Here is a 12,284-nt window from a genome sequence, read left to right on the forward strand (position 1 = left end):
AGATATGGGGACATGAGTTTCCCAGGGCTCTGTGGTCTCAAGAAGACAATAACTATTATTTGTGCAGTGTTTAGTAGGTGCTGGTCATTACTTTAAGTTCTTCTGTGTGTAATTATGTGATGGATCCTCACCTATGAGATAGATACTATAACCATCCCAGTATACCTTCTTAGGTAGCCAGTAGCCTCCTCAATGTGTCAAATCTTGATGTGCCAATCGAAGCCCCATAAAATTCCATTTGTGTAGTACTTTTGGGTCAATGTGTGCATTGCCTCGTAGAATCAAAGACAACAGTAGGGATGTTCATTTTGGATTTAACAATTATCTGTTTTAATTACAAGGACTTTTTTTAAAAAAAATAATTATTAATTTTTTTTTTTTAAGCAAAACTCTTCAGTGGAAGGGCACAGAATCTCAGAAAATCCTTGACTCTTCAAAGGAAAATCTGAAGGAAGCCATCACACCTCTGCTGCCTGCTCAACGCCAGAATTAATTCCTGAACAGAGGGAATCGTTGCCGCCGAAGGGCCCTGCAGAACACAGGCCTTTATTTGTAGCAAAGGGTATAGCAGGCACTTGGACATTCTTGATAAAAAATGCAATTTTTATTACTTACAAGATCTACTGTGTCTCTTAGTCCCACCGTGTAAGGCGCCCACGGGAGGTCTGAGGGAGGCTCCGAAGCCAGTGGCAGTTCACCTGTCAACAGATGTAACAATCCAGTTACTAATTTACACAAAATAACATGTAATTTAGAGTAGAACAGCAATAAAAAAAAAATCCCACAAACATCTATTATCAAAAACATTACATATTTTAAAAACTCATAAAATTATTTCAGATGTTCTTACTACTCAAGCAATACATGTTCCTTTAGGAAAAAATTAGAAAATTCAAATAAACGAGAAATGTGTGTTTTTAATTGTCCATAGCCCCATGACTCAGAAAAAAAATCTTTGGTGGTTGTTTTTCATCGTTTTACTTCCAAGGACATCTGCGTTTTCCTGACACAGGCTAGCGACTGTGCGATTCGCTTTGGCTAATTACTATTGCTAGTCAGGAGCTGCTCTGATTTCTAGTCACTTCCAGTGATCTCCCTGCTGAAGGTGGCTCAGAGGAAGGTGAGATGGTCACGATACTTTTACCAAATGGTAGAAAAGAAGACGAGAATCCATAACCAGAGTGGGACTTAAAGATGGCCCAATTCAGCGAGACGTAAACAGTAAATCGAGAACGAATCCAGGACCCGACTACGGCCTCCGCTGTGGTTTGTTCTCTCTCTCACCAGGTGACTCCAGGAGCTCTGTCAATGACACACACGTTCTCTGACTTGGCTTAATCCCTCGGTGTCTTCATCTCAACTCGAAGCAGTAACGTCTTTTGGCTCCTGTCCTCAGATGAGTGAGTTTTCTACTGAGGAGAAGCTCCGCTTAGACCTTTGGTTTTTAAGCAAAGGGTTTTCAGCGGAAACGCAACGGGTTTTTATATGTTTAGCTTTTGGTGTTCGTTTCAGCTTAATTCTCGTAGTAACAAGTGAGGGACAGAGGGGTCGTTCGAAGGGACAAGACTCAAGGGGCAGACAAAAGAGAGATGGTTGCTCACTGCCGGGCAGGTGGCCATGGATGAGACAAAGAGCAGGGGGTGAGAAGCAGTTCTGGGGGTGCTATGAACAGGAACCGATGGACAGGTAGCAACAAAAGGGATTAAGAAGCCAAATGACAGGGTCTGGGTTCAGGAGAATCTAGGTCGTCTGCTTTTATAATTTAAAAATAGTGGTATTGGTTTTTATTGAAACATAATTTCTTCTATTATTTGGCCATTTAGACACATCTAAGAGTGACTATTATTACCACCTCCCTTGTCAATTACTGTTTTAATTGACGAATCTAAACTTCACATGACGTGTGCAGTCTTGAAGCTCGATTCCCGTGATGTAAGTATATTCAAATAATAAATATTCTTACTTTATAATACTCCATGAAAGTAGACTAAAATTTTAGAACTCAGTGTGGCTCTGTCAAGACTAGAAAATATGTTTTTGGTTAAGTTAAAAAGAAAAAGGAATCCTTGGTCAAATGACTGTTAAAATATAAATAAGAACTGGAATGAAGAAAAAATCCAGAGAGGGCTGTATAATGCACCGTGCTGGCAATGATGCTAGTCATAATTTCGATGGCCAGGAAAAGTTGCAGTATTTCTCATGCCATCCAAAGGCTAATGTCACAATTTATGGACCATATAAAATGGTTTATTTAAACTCCTGGGAAATTTAAAAACTATATATACCAAGATAACACTTGAGAAAAATAAAGAACCCTGTGTTTTAATTCTGCGAGATAGTATAAACATTATTAATGGGTGTGAGTTCACAGCTCCCGGAGCTCTGGTGCCTCTGCATCTTCTCCAACCCTGGAAGAAAGGACAAAAGCCACATGCACAGATTCTTGTAAAAAAAAAAAAATAAATGTTCCTTGGAGGCAGTAGGAGTAGAGGCGATGTGCATGGAGGAGCAAGGCCCCCGGGGGCAAAGATGGGACCAGGAGGGGTTGTTAGGGAATTTGGTTGGGGCAATAGACTGAATGAATCAATCTTGAGAGATTGGAGACTAAGAGAAGGATAAAGGAAAGGAGATGCTACTAAGAGTTGCAGGGGCTAATTTTCTGGTCTCCCTTAAATGTTTGACAGGAAAACAAGGACTGAAATTCCCATCTGGGCTCTTCCTCTTTCACTGTGACCCCAGTCCACAATTATGCCGTCAAGGTCAGGGCTATAGAAGGACTATTAAAGCAAAGTGACAGGAGACTAGCTCCACCCTGAGGTAGATCCAGGTTTGAGAACAAAAGCCCATTGGTTCTGCACTTAACGTGAATTGTCTTATTTAAGCCTCGGAACAACTGTCTCTTGCTGATGCTATTTGATCTCACTTATAGGCAGGGGAAGCTGAGCCCTGGGCCGCACAAGGGGACCGGGTGACTACAGATCCTATTCCGTATCCACCCCTTTCCTTTCTTCCTAAACAAGCTTTCAGTTAAGGATCGATGTGTCTTTGTTCTTTCAGTCTGGGAGCCGATCACAAGCCTTCCCCCTTCTCTCTTAGGAGACGTTCAGCAGAAAAGACGTGCCATGAAGTGCCTGCCCTGTGTGGCTTTGCAGACCCATTTGTTGCACCTCAGGAGTCTGAAACTCTCTGTCTCCGATCTCCCCACGTGAAAAACGGACATAAAAATATTACTCTTCTCGGTCCCACAGAGAGCTTGCGAAGGACAGCAAGTCGAGGTCTTCTATAAAACCCTGCAGGAGAAAAACACTTAGTGAAATTGCTAAGAATCAGTGTCTGTCCCATGATCGTCCCGCGGACCTCTAGTCCCTCTCTTAAATGAGCACATGGGCAAAGCAGGGCTTGGCAGGGACGCTGGTTCCATTGTGGAGGCAGAACTCAGAATCTGAGTGGCACTTCCGCTGTGCGAGAATTGGAGGTGAGAAGGGATGAGGCCAGAAATGCTCTCCCAGATGTCTACTTAGCAGGCAAAGGTCTTTGACTCACACTGTGATTGTGGACTGTAGGGTCAGACCCCAGAGACTAAACTCTATCCAAACAGACACGTGACTTGACCGAGCCTGCCCAGAGACACCTGTCATGTTACACACACAAGTTATCCTTTGCTAGCTTCCTCTTCCTGAGATAAGTGGCCATGGCAGTAATATGGACTTAAATTCTAGGTATCTAATCAAATAAATTCAGACTGAATCTCTTGCCATATTAATTTCAGAATAAATGCAGCAGAGGGACGCTTCTTCCTTTGCGAGCTTCCTTATAATTCGGCGTCTGCTTGGAGAGTAGTGACTTCTTTGGTGCCCAGAGTAGTGATTTCTTTGGTGCCATAAGTTACTCAAAACCCATGTGATGAATAAGAGAACTCAAGATATTTGGCAGCGGGAAGGTCACCTGATCTTGTGTCTTTCTGGTCAGGTAGCCTTGTGGTGGCAGATTGCCTAACTTCTCTGCCTCTGAGACCAAGAAACTCAGAAAGTGAAGTCTCTCCATTAAGAGAGTAATAATTTGAAGGAAGCTTCTTTGCTTTTTGTTAGAGGTGATCCATGGCTGATCGGACTCAAAAGAGGAGACATATTGATTTGGTGTCCTCTGGCTGACTGTGGTGACGTAGTGAGGGTGACTGACCAAGCACGGAGGACAAGATCTTGGTATCTTAGCAAAAGAAAACAAAGTGAAACAGATCACAGAATCTAGGTTGAGATGGGGCCATCAGTGAGCGGTCCTGGGCATTTTGTCCTGGCAAGACCAACAGTCCATTTCAGACCTTGGGCCCTTTCTCGGAAGCTCTGGAAAACTCCCCGAAGGCATTGTCCTCTCCTCGCTCAGAATCTGTAAACCTTCTGCAGGCTGACTTAGTGCCTAACCCTAAGCAAGAGAGAACACTGACAATGAGCTCAGTGAGCCTTAAATTACCCCCTTTATTTAAACATTTAAATGTGTTTCATTTGTTATTGTGGTTGGGTTGTTATTTTTAAGCCAGAATGCTTATCCATCCTTACACCATCATCTATTTTGGGCTCCCGGGAGGCAAGGAGCAGAGGCAGAAATCATCGCTGGCTGTGGCTTTCTAAATTAGTTCAAGGGCTCCAAGAATCCACACGCACCCTAAACATCGTGTGCTGACTGGATAATAATGACCTCGACACTTATGTAAAGTTTGCTGATTTTACTGTAAGGAGTTAGACACAAACTTGTTTATAAACATTATTAAATTCAGAGTAGCGTTTTGCCTTACTCAATGTGTCCTGAGATTATAATGATTATCATGATATACATATATATATATATTTTTTTGAAAAGCATAAAGGGATTTTATTGTTGAAAACAGATGGAAGCGAGTAGAATGGAACAATGAGATTGAGACCCGCACCTAGTTCTCCAGACCCGCAGCCCATTTATTTAGTTCTTGAGAGTTGAACTTGTTCCTCTTACAGGGACCAACAAGGATGGACTATGGAATCTAATGACTTGGGTATGAATTCCAGCCCTGCTCTTGAATTCTTAGCTATGCAACCCTGGCCAAGTTCTACGCCTCCGCTTGCCTCAGTTTCTCATCTGTAATATGGGGACAATAGCGTTTATCATAAATTTTGGAATGCAGTTAGTGTTGAACAATCAATAACTTGTTTTTGTGTTTTTGAAGCAGTGATAGCTGCAACTTTTCTGTAAGAGGCTAAGACTGAGCACTTGAGTTTGATTTCACAGCAACCCTCTTATTGGTCAATGGACCTGCTTTGCTTGAGCTCTGCAATGGGGAATTTCATAAGCGGAAAAAACCACCTACCCACAAAAAACAAGATGCTGAAATGATCCCCAGGAAACAAGGCTGATAAAAAGATTAATTTTTGTTCTGATTGGACAAACTCGGCCCATATTTAATAACTCCTTTATTTTTTTAAAATAAAAAGGAAAACGGGAGAAGTCAAAGCCTTCCGGACAGACCCGCCTGAGAGTATGAGATAACCAACCAAGTGTGACTGCTGAACATTCAGGCTCCCGTCGGGCTGCCTGCCTGTGTCCTTCAACCTTGACAGCAGGTTCTGGAAGACAACCTGGCAGCCCTCACAGCCCATTAAGACAGCAGATGCAAACACACTCAGAAGCCAACTGCCGAAATCAGGTTAATTTCAGCCTCATCCTGCGGCTGTCCTCTCGCGGCCAATGCCAACTCAACCCAGAATTCTGCAAGGTTAGGTCACGGTAAAGCTCTCACTAATGGCCATTTCTCAGAAGGGCGGGTGCTAAATAAATGCCCAGCTGTATGGCTTCTATTTGGAATGGAGATTGCCAGCCTATTATTAGGAGATGGAAGTAGGGCAGAACATAGAAAAGTGGAGGCAAATGCTCCGAAGTGGAGTCAGAGGAAAAAGAAAATGTCTTAGACTCGCACTGTTTATGGAACAACAAGATGTGTTTGTATTTTGCCACCTGGACAGTAGTATGTGTCCATGCGTAGAAACAGGAAGATGCACTTGAGTGGTTCAATAATCACCAAGCACAACTGGATTTTAGATTGCTCATTCTATCTTCTTTCTCTATACTCTTTCTCTTTTTTTGATGCTGTGTTTTTAAAAATACTTTTATTTTTCAATTACAGTTGGCATACAATATTATATTAGTTTCAGGTGTACAACATGGCGATGAGACATTTATATATCTTATGAAGTGATCACCACAGTAAATCTAGTACCCATCTGACACCATACACAGTTATTACAATATTAATGACATATTCCTTCTGCTATACCCTATATACCCATGACTATTTTGTAACCACCGATTTGTACTTCTTAATACCTTCCCCTCTTTCATCCATCCTCCCAACTCCCCTCCCATCTGGCGACCCTCACGATGTCCTCCGTATCTATGAGTTTATTTCCATTTTGTTTATTTTGTTATTTTGATTCCACGCGTACGTGAAATCACATGGCATTTGTCATTCTCTGTCTGACACTCAGCACAATATTCTCTAGGTTCATCCATGTCGTTGCAGATGGCAAGATTTCATTTATTGATTGATTCATTGATTGACTGATCAATTGCTAAGTAACGTTCCATTGTATATATGTGCCACATCTTCTTTATCTGTTCATCCAGTGATAGATACTCAGATGGCCTCCATATCTTGGCTATTGTAAATAATGCTGCAATGAACATATGGATTCACATGTCCCTTCAAAGTAGTCTTGGGTTTGTTCGGATAAATACCCAAAACCGAGGTTACTGAGTCCTTCTTTGTCTCTTGTTATAGCCTTTGTTTTAAAGTCTATTTTGTCTGGTGTAAGTATTGTTACCCCAGATTTTTTTTTTCATTTCCATCTTCATAACATATTTTTTCCATCTCTTTACTTTCAGTCTGTGTGTCTTTTGAAGTGAGTCTCTTGCAGGCAGCATATGTAAAGGTTTTGTTTTTTTTTTATCCATTCAGCCACCCCATCTTTTGATTGGAGCATTTAATCCTTTTTCATATGAAGTAATCGATGATAAGTATGTCGTTGTTGCCATTTTATTATTCATATTTTTAATCTTTTTTTTCTTTTTCTTAAAGAAGTTCCTGAAACATTTCTGGAATACTGGCTTGGTGGCGATAAATTCTTTTAGCTTTTCCTCTTCTGGGAAGCTCTTTACCTGCCCTTCAATTCTAAATGATAGCTTTGCTGGGTAGAGTTATCTTGGTTGTAGGTCCTTGCTTCTCATCACTTTGATTATTTCATACCAATCCCTCTGGCCTGCAAAATTTCTGTTCAGAAATCAGCTGACAGTCTTATGAGAGCTCCTCATAGATAATTAATTGCTTTTCTTTTGCTGCTTTTAAAATTCTGTCTTTGTCTTTAAACTTTGGTATTTTAATTATGATGTGTCTGGGTGTGGGCCTCTTTGGGTTCATCTTATATGGGACTCTCTGTACTTCCTGGATTTGTATGTCTTTTTTTTTTTTTTTTTTTTGGTGCCATGTTAAAGATGCTTTCCATCATTATTTCTTCAAATAGGTTTTCAATTCTTCGCTTCTCCTTCTCGTTCCCCTATGATGCAAATGTTGGTATGCTTGATGTTGTCCCTAAGGCCCCTTAAACTATCCTTATTTTTTTTTTAACTCTTTTCTTGTTGCTGTTCTAATTGGGTGATTTCTGCTCTCTTATCTTCTAAATTGCTGTTTTGATCCTCTGCTTTATCTAATTTGATTTCCTCTAATGTATTCTGTACTTCATTTCAGTTATTGTATTCTTTATTTTTGACTGGTTCTTTTTTGTGTTCTATCTCCATTTATATACATATATATATTTTTAAATCTCTTTGTTAAAGTTCTCACTGAGTTTATCTACTCTTCCCCTAAGTTCATTGAGCATCCTTATAACCAGTGTTTCGAACTCTGCATCTGGTAGATTGCTTGCTTCCATTTTGCTTAGTTCTTTTTCTGGAGCTTTGTTCTGTTCTTTCATCTGAGAAGTGTTTCTTTGCCTCCCCATTTTGGCTGCCTCCCTTTTTTTGTTCCTATATATTAGGTAGAGCTGTATGTCTTATGGTCTTAGTAAAGTGGCCTTATGTAGTAGGTGTCTGTGGGGCCCAATGACACAGTCTTCCTGGTTACCTGAGCCGAGTGCTCCAGGTGTGTCTCTTGTATGGGTTGTGTGTGCCCTCCTGTTGTAGTTGAGCCTCGGTTGCCGTTTGCACGTCAGTGGGAAAAATTGACCCTCGGGCTGATTGGTGGTGAGGACTAGCCAGTGAGGGACTGGCCCTATAGATCAAGATTGGCTTTAGCAGGACTCTAGTACCTTCCTTGTCTGCCTTTTGGGTATGCCGAACTGGGATGCAGGCTCGGGTGGTGCTCCGGCTCAGCCCTGGGGCCTCCTGGTAGGGGCCCTGCTGCAGGCCAAGTTCAGCTGCAGTCTGTGCCCTTCCTGGGGCCACCTGGCAAGAGCCACCAAGTAATCGGCAGATGGATGCCACCTGTGCTGGCCTTTAAGGCGCCTCAAGAGTCCAAGCTGTGGACTGAGGCTGGCTGCTGCTAGTACCAGGCTTGGGGCTGCTCAGCAAGAGAAAGGGGCACGCCGAGGCTAGGTGCTGCTTGTCTGGGTTTTGCAAACCCATGAGAGATTCTAGAAAAGTCTGCAGCATGAGCCAAGACAGGCCTTTTGTAGGAAAAAGACACTGGAAGCGGCTTGCGTGGGCCCGCACGTTGGAGGGGGCGGGGTCTCAGCGACTCGCCAGAGCTGGGCGACCAGGGGCAGCTACGTCCGTGGAGGCGCAGGCGTTGTGCCCTGTGTCTGCACGCTGGGCGGAGGAGGGCTCAGCAAAGGAACAGTGAGTGCCCTCTGCCAGCACTTCTGACTGTGAGAAAGCCGCTCTGACAGCCCGCGCGCTGACGCAGGTCCACTCAGCCCTCCCTGGTCCGTTCCTCGCGCCGTTGGCGCCGCTGCCCCAGCGCCGGAGCCCGGAGCGAGCGCGCGCGTCAGCGGTGAGTCCGCGCGCGGCCCTGAACGAGAAACGTGTGGCTCGCGCCGCCCTCCGTCTCACTAGTCACGGTCTCCACTTGTTTTCGCAGCCAGAAATTATGGGGCCATCTGTTTCCGGTGCCGGAACCCGGGCTGGGGAGCCTGGTGTGGGGCAGGACCCCTGGCTCCTCTGGGGGACACAGCCCGGATAGTTGATTCTCAACTGCCACACGCAGGTGGGGGACCTGCCCGGGTCGCGTCTCCACCCCTCTTGCCAGTGTCAAGGTGGCCTCTTCTGTGTGTCCCCAGTTGTAGGACTTCTGTTCAGCCAGACTTCGGGTGATTCCCAGTGACGGCTGCTCTGCAGTTTAGTTGTAATTTTAATGTGTTTGTGCGAGGAGGGAGCGCGGCGTGTACCTGCTCCGCCATCTTGGCCAGAAGCCCCTGAAATAAAAATCTCTGCTCTTGCGCGCTCGCTCTCTCTCTTTTGCCCAATCATTGACCCAAGTTTGTACTGAACCTTGAGAAAATTTGCCCGTAGGTTTTCTTTCGTGACTCAGAGTCTAAGTTATTTGAATTTAAAATTTGGGAAGATGAAAGAATTTGGAGGCTGCCGTCTTTCTGGTAACAGTACCTCAGGGAAAATGCCATTCTATTACCTTGAGAGGAAAAATGATGTACTTTTACTTTCCCGCCATTAAATTTCTGATGGTTGTGTTCCTCTGATGGACAGGTCCTCTGCCCGCCCTCTCTCATTTTTCCTGGTGGTGCTCCTACTCTGTCTCCCTTCTTTTCCCCAATACCCAGTTCAATGTAGCTCAGCAAGTGGCCATGTGCACCTGCTCCGGGCTGGGCATGTAGCTGAGCTCTGGGGATATGGGATAAACAGGTCTGATCTTGGCCCATAAGGAGTGCGTAATTTAGTGGCGTAGGATGTGCCTGACCCTGGAGAGAAGGGGCTCAGCAAAGCGAGTGGGAGAACCTCAAGCATTCGCTCTTCACTCTGCAGTTCTTGCCTAGGACGTACCCGAGGCTCCTTTGGGTGCTGAGTGGGCATGAAGGGTGAATGGAAACCTGGTTCTCTGGACGTTTTCAGGAGTGATGGTTTAAAAAGCCGTGCTGCTCATGGTTAAGAGCCTGAGCATTGGAATCAGACAGGGCTGGCTTGGAATTCTGGCTTTGCCATAAACCACTGGGTGACCTTGAACACTAACCTTCTCCGAGATCAGTTTCCTAGGGCTGTTGAGTGACCTATTGTAAGACATGCCTAGCACATAGTGAGTGCTTAATAATTGGTAACTGCTATTATTTTCTAGATATTTATGCTTGGCGGGACCACGGTCTTAGGAGACAATAGCTGGAGTGGGTGCCCCGTGAGCCGAGGGTGGTGCCCAGGAAGGAACCAAGTTGGATGTGAGGAGCTGGGGGACACTGACATCTTTGCTTTGGCAGAAGCTGTGTTTTCTCCTGTGGGAAGGAAGCAGCCTGTTTAACCAGCCAGATAACCAAGCCGCACAGTCCAAGAGCCTTTTAAATGGAGCTTTGCAAATGTGTTCCGTGCAGCCTGCGGTAATGAGATTCATACTTCTTCAGTGGTAATCTTCCACTAGACAGCATTTTAAATCTTTTTTTTTATTTGGTGCACAGAACTGAGGTCCAGGATATACATATTTTCAAGTGTCATTTTTAATTTAATGCATGATTGAACGTATTACCACTGGCACAGCTAAATAGTTAAACTAGAATCCATCAATTTGTCCCGAACTGTTGACATGCAGGGTGATGCTACGGTTAAATTAAATTCAAATCCAGGACCGAGAGGCAGCTTGGCTTCCTGGCAGCCCTTGGGCCCGCTTTGTCAGTGAGGCCTGGCTGCAGGGGGAAAAGGACAATTTAAAATATGAGGTGCATTTCTCACCGCCCCTCCGTATGCTTGGAGAAAGTGCTGATTCTGTTGCATATTTGCTTATTTTCCCTGACCGAGTGGCCGAGCAGACCAGGTTCTGGCAGAAGGGCGCTGTGAAAATGGAAAAGCAAATCACTGCTAATAGGAAACACCTGGTTCGCAAATCGTAACGCTTCAGGACTAGAACGGATTTGGGAGACCCTCGAATGTCAGAGTCGGGGAGACCAGCCAAAGCTTCGCTCCCGCTCGGAGAGGCTAGAACACCTGCCCGAGGACATCTGAGATGAGAACCGGGCCTTCCGACCCAGAGAGAACATTCTCTCTGTGTTTCACTGTGTTTTTTACATAGAGACGTGGCTGAGTGGGCCCTGCTGCTCATGTCCACGAAACCCTGGGCAAACGAATGAACCGCTCTGAGCTCGATTTGCTTGTCTGTAAAATGGGGCCAGTGTCACCAGTTAGCTCATAGGATAGAGAGCTCGAGAAGACTGAGTTCTAGGTGTGAAATGATTAGCATAGTTAACAGGCACTTGATAAGAGCTCAAGATATATAAACTTTTCTTATTGTTGTTTACTAATAAAAATAGCTTACTTTAATTATTGACTCAACATTTTCTATGAATTTTTTTTCCCCAGGGGTAGGGATGCTTGTGCTACCGAGTGTGTACTCTGTAGCCCGAGTCCTCTGGTGTTCCTACGTAGAAGTATCTCAGATGGCCCATGCATTAGTCTCCTGGGGCTGCCGTAAGATCCGCCGTAAGTTGGTGGGTTAAAACAATAGACATTAATTTTTTCACAGTTCTAAAGGAAGAAGTCTAAAGGTGTCTGCTGGGCTGCACTCCCCCAAAAACTCTAGAGGAGGATCCTTCCTAGCTTCTTCTAGCTTCTGGTGTTTCCAAGAATTTTTTGGCTTGTTCCCACATCGTTCCGATCTCTGCCTCCATCTTCACATGGCCTTCTCCTCTTCTCCATGTGCCTATCCTCTGTGCGTCACTTATAAGGAGATTTGTCATTGGATTTGGGACCTGCCCAAATAAGCTAAGATCTCATTTCATCTCTGATCTTGTGAGATCCTTAATATCTGTGAAGATATAATTTTTCCAAATAAGGTCAAATTCACATTCACAGTTTCAGAACGTGGACATATCTTTTTTGGGACCACCATTCAACTCACCTCAGCTGGCTATTGTTGGGGTGAGAGCTGGGTATTGGAAATGGGACAAAACTAGAAGGAATTAAACTCATAGACTTGGCATTGGTTGAACCTTGTATTAACTCACCATAATCTCTAGTAGTTGGAGGAGTGAAAATAGAGAAAGAGAAATGTGACTGGAAAGATTTATCGTTCGACCGATTAAAATGAAACATGGATTGTGACTAGTAAATAATGT

Source organism: Rousettus aegyptiacus, unplaced genomic scaffold (genome assembly GCF_014176215.1).
Source record: "Rousettus aegyptiacus isolate mRouAeg1 unplaced genomic scaffold, mRouAeg1.p scaffold_m13_p_10, whole genome shotgun sequence".
Taxonomy (NCBI): Eukaryota; Metazoa; Chordata; class Mammalia; order Chiroptera; family Pteropodidae; genus Rousettus; species Rousettus aegyptiacus.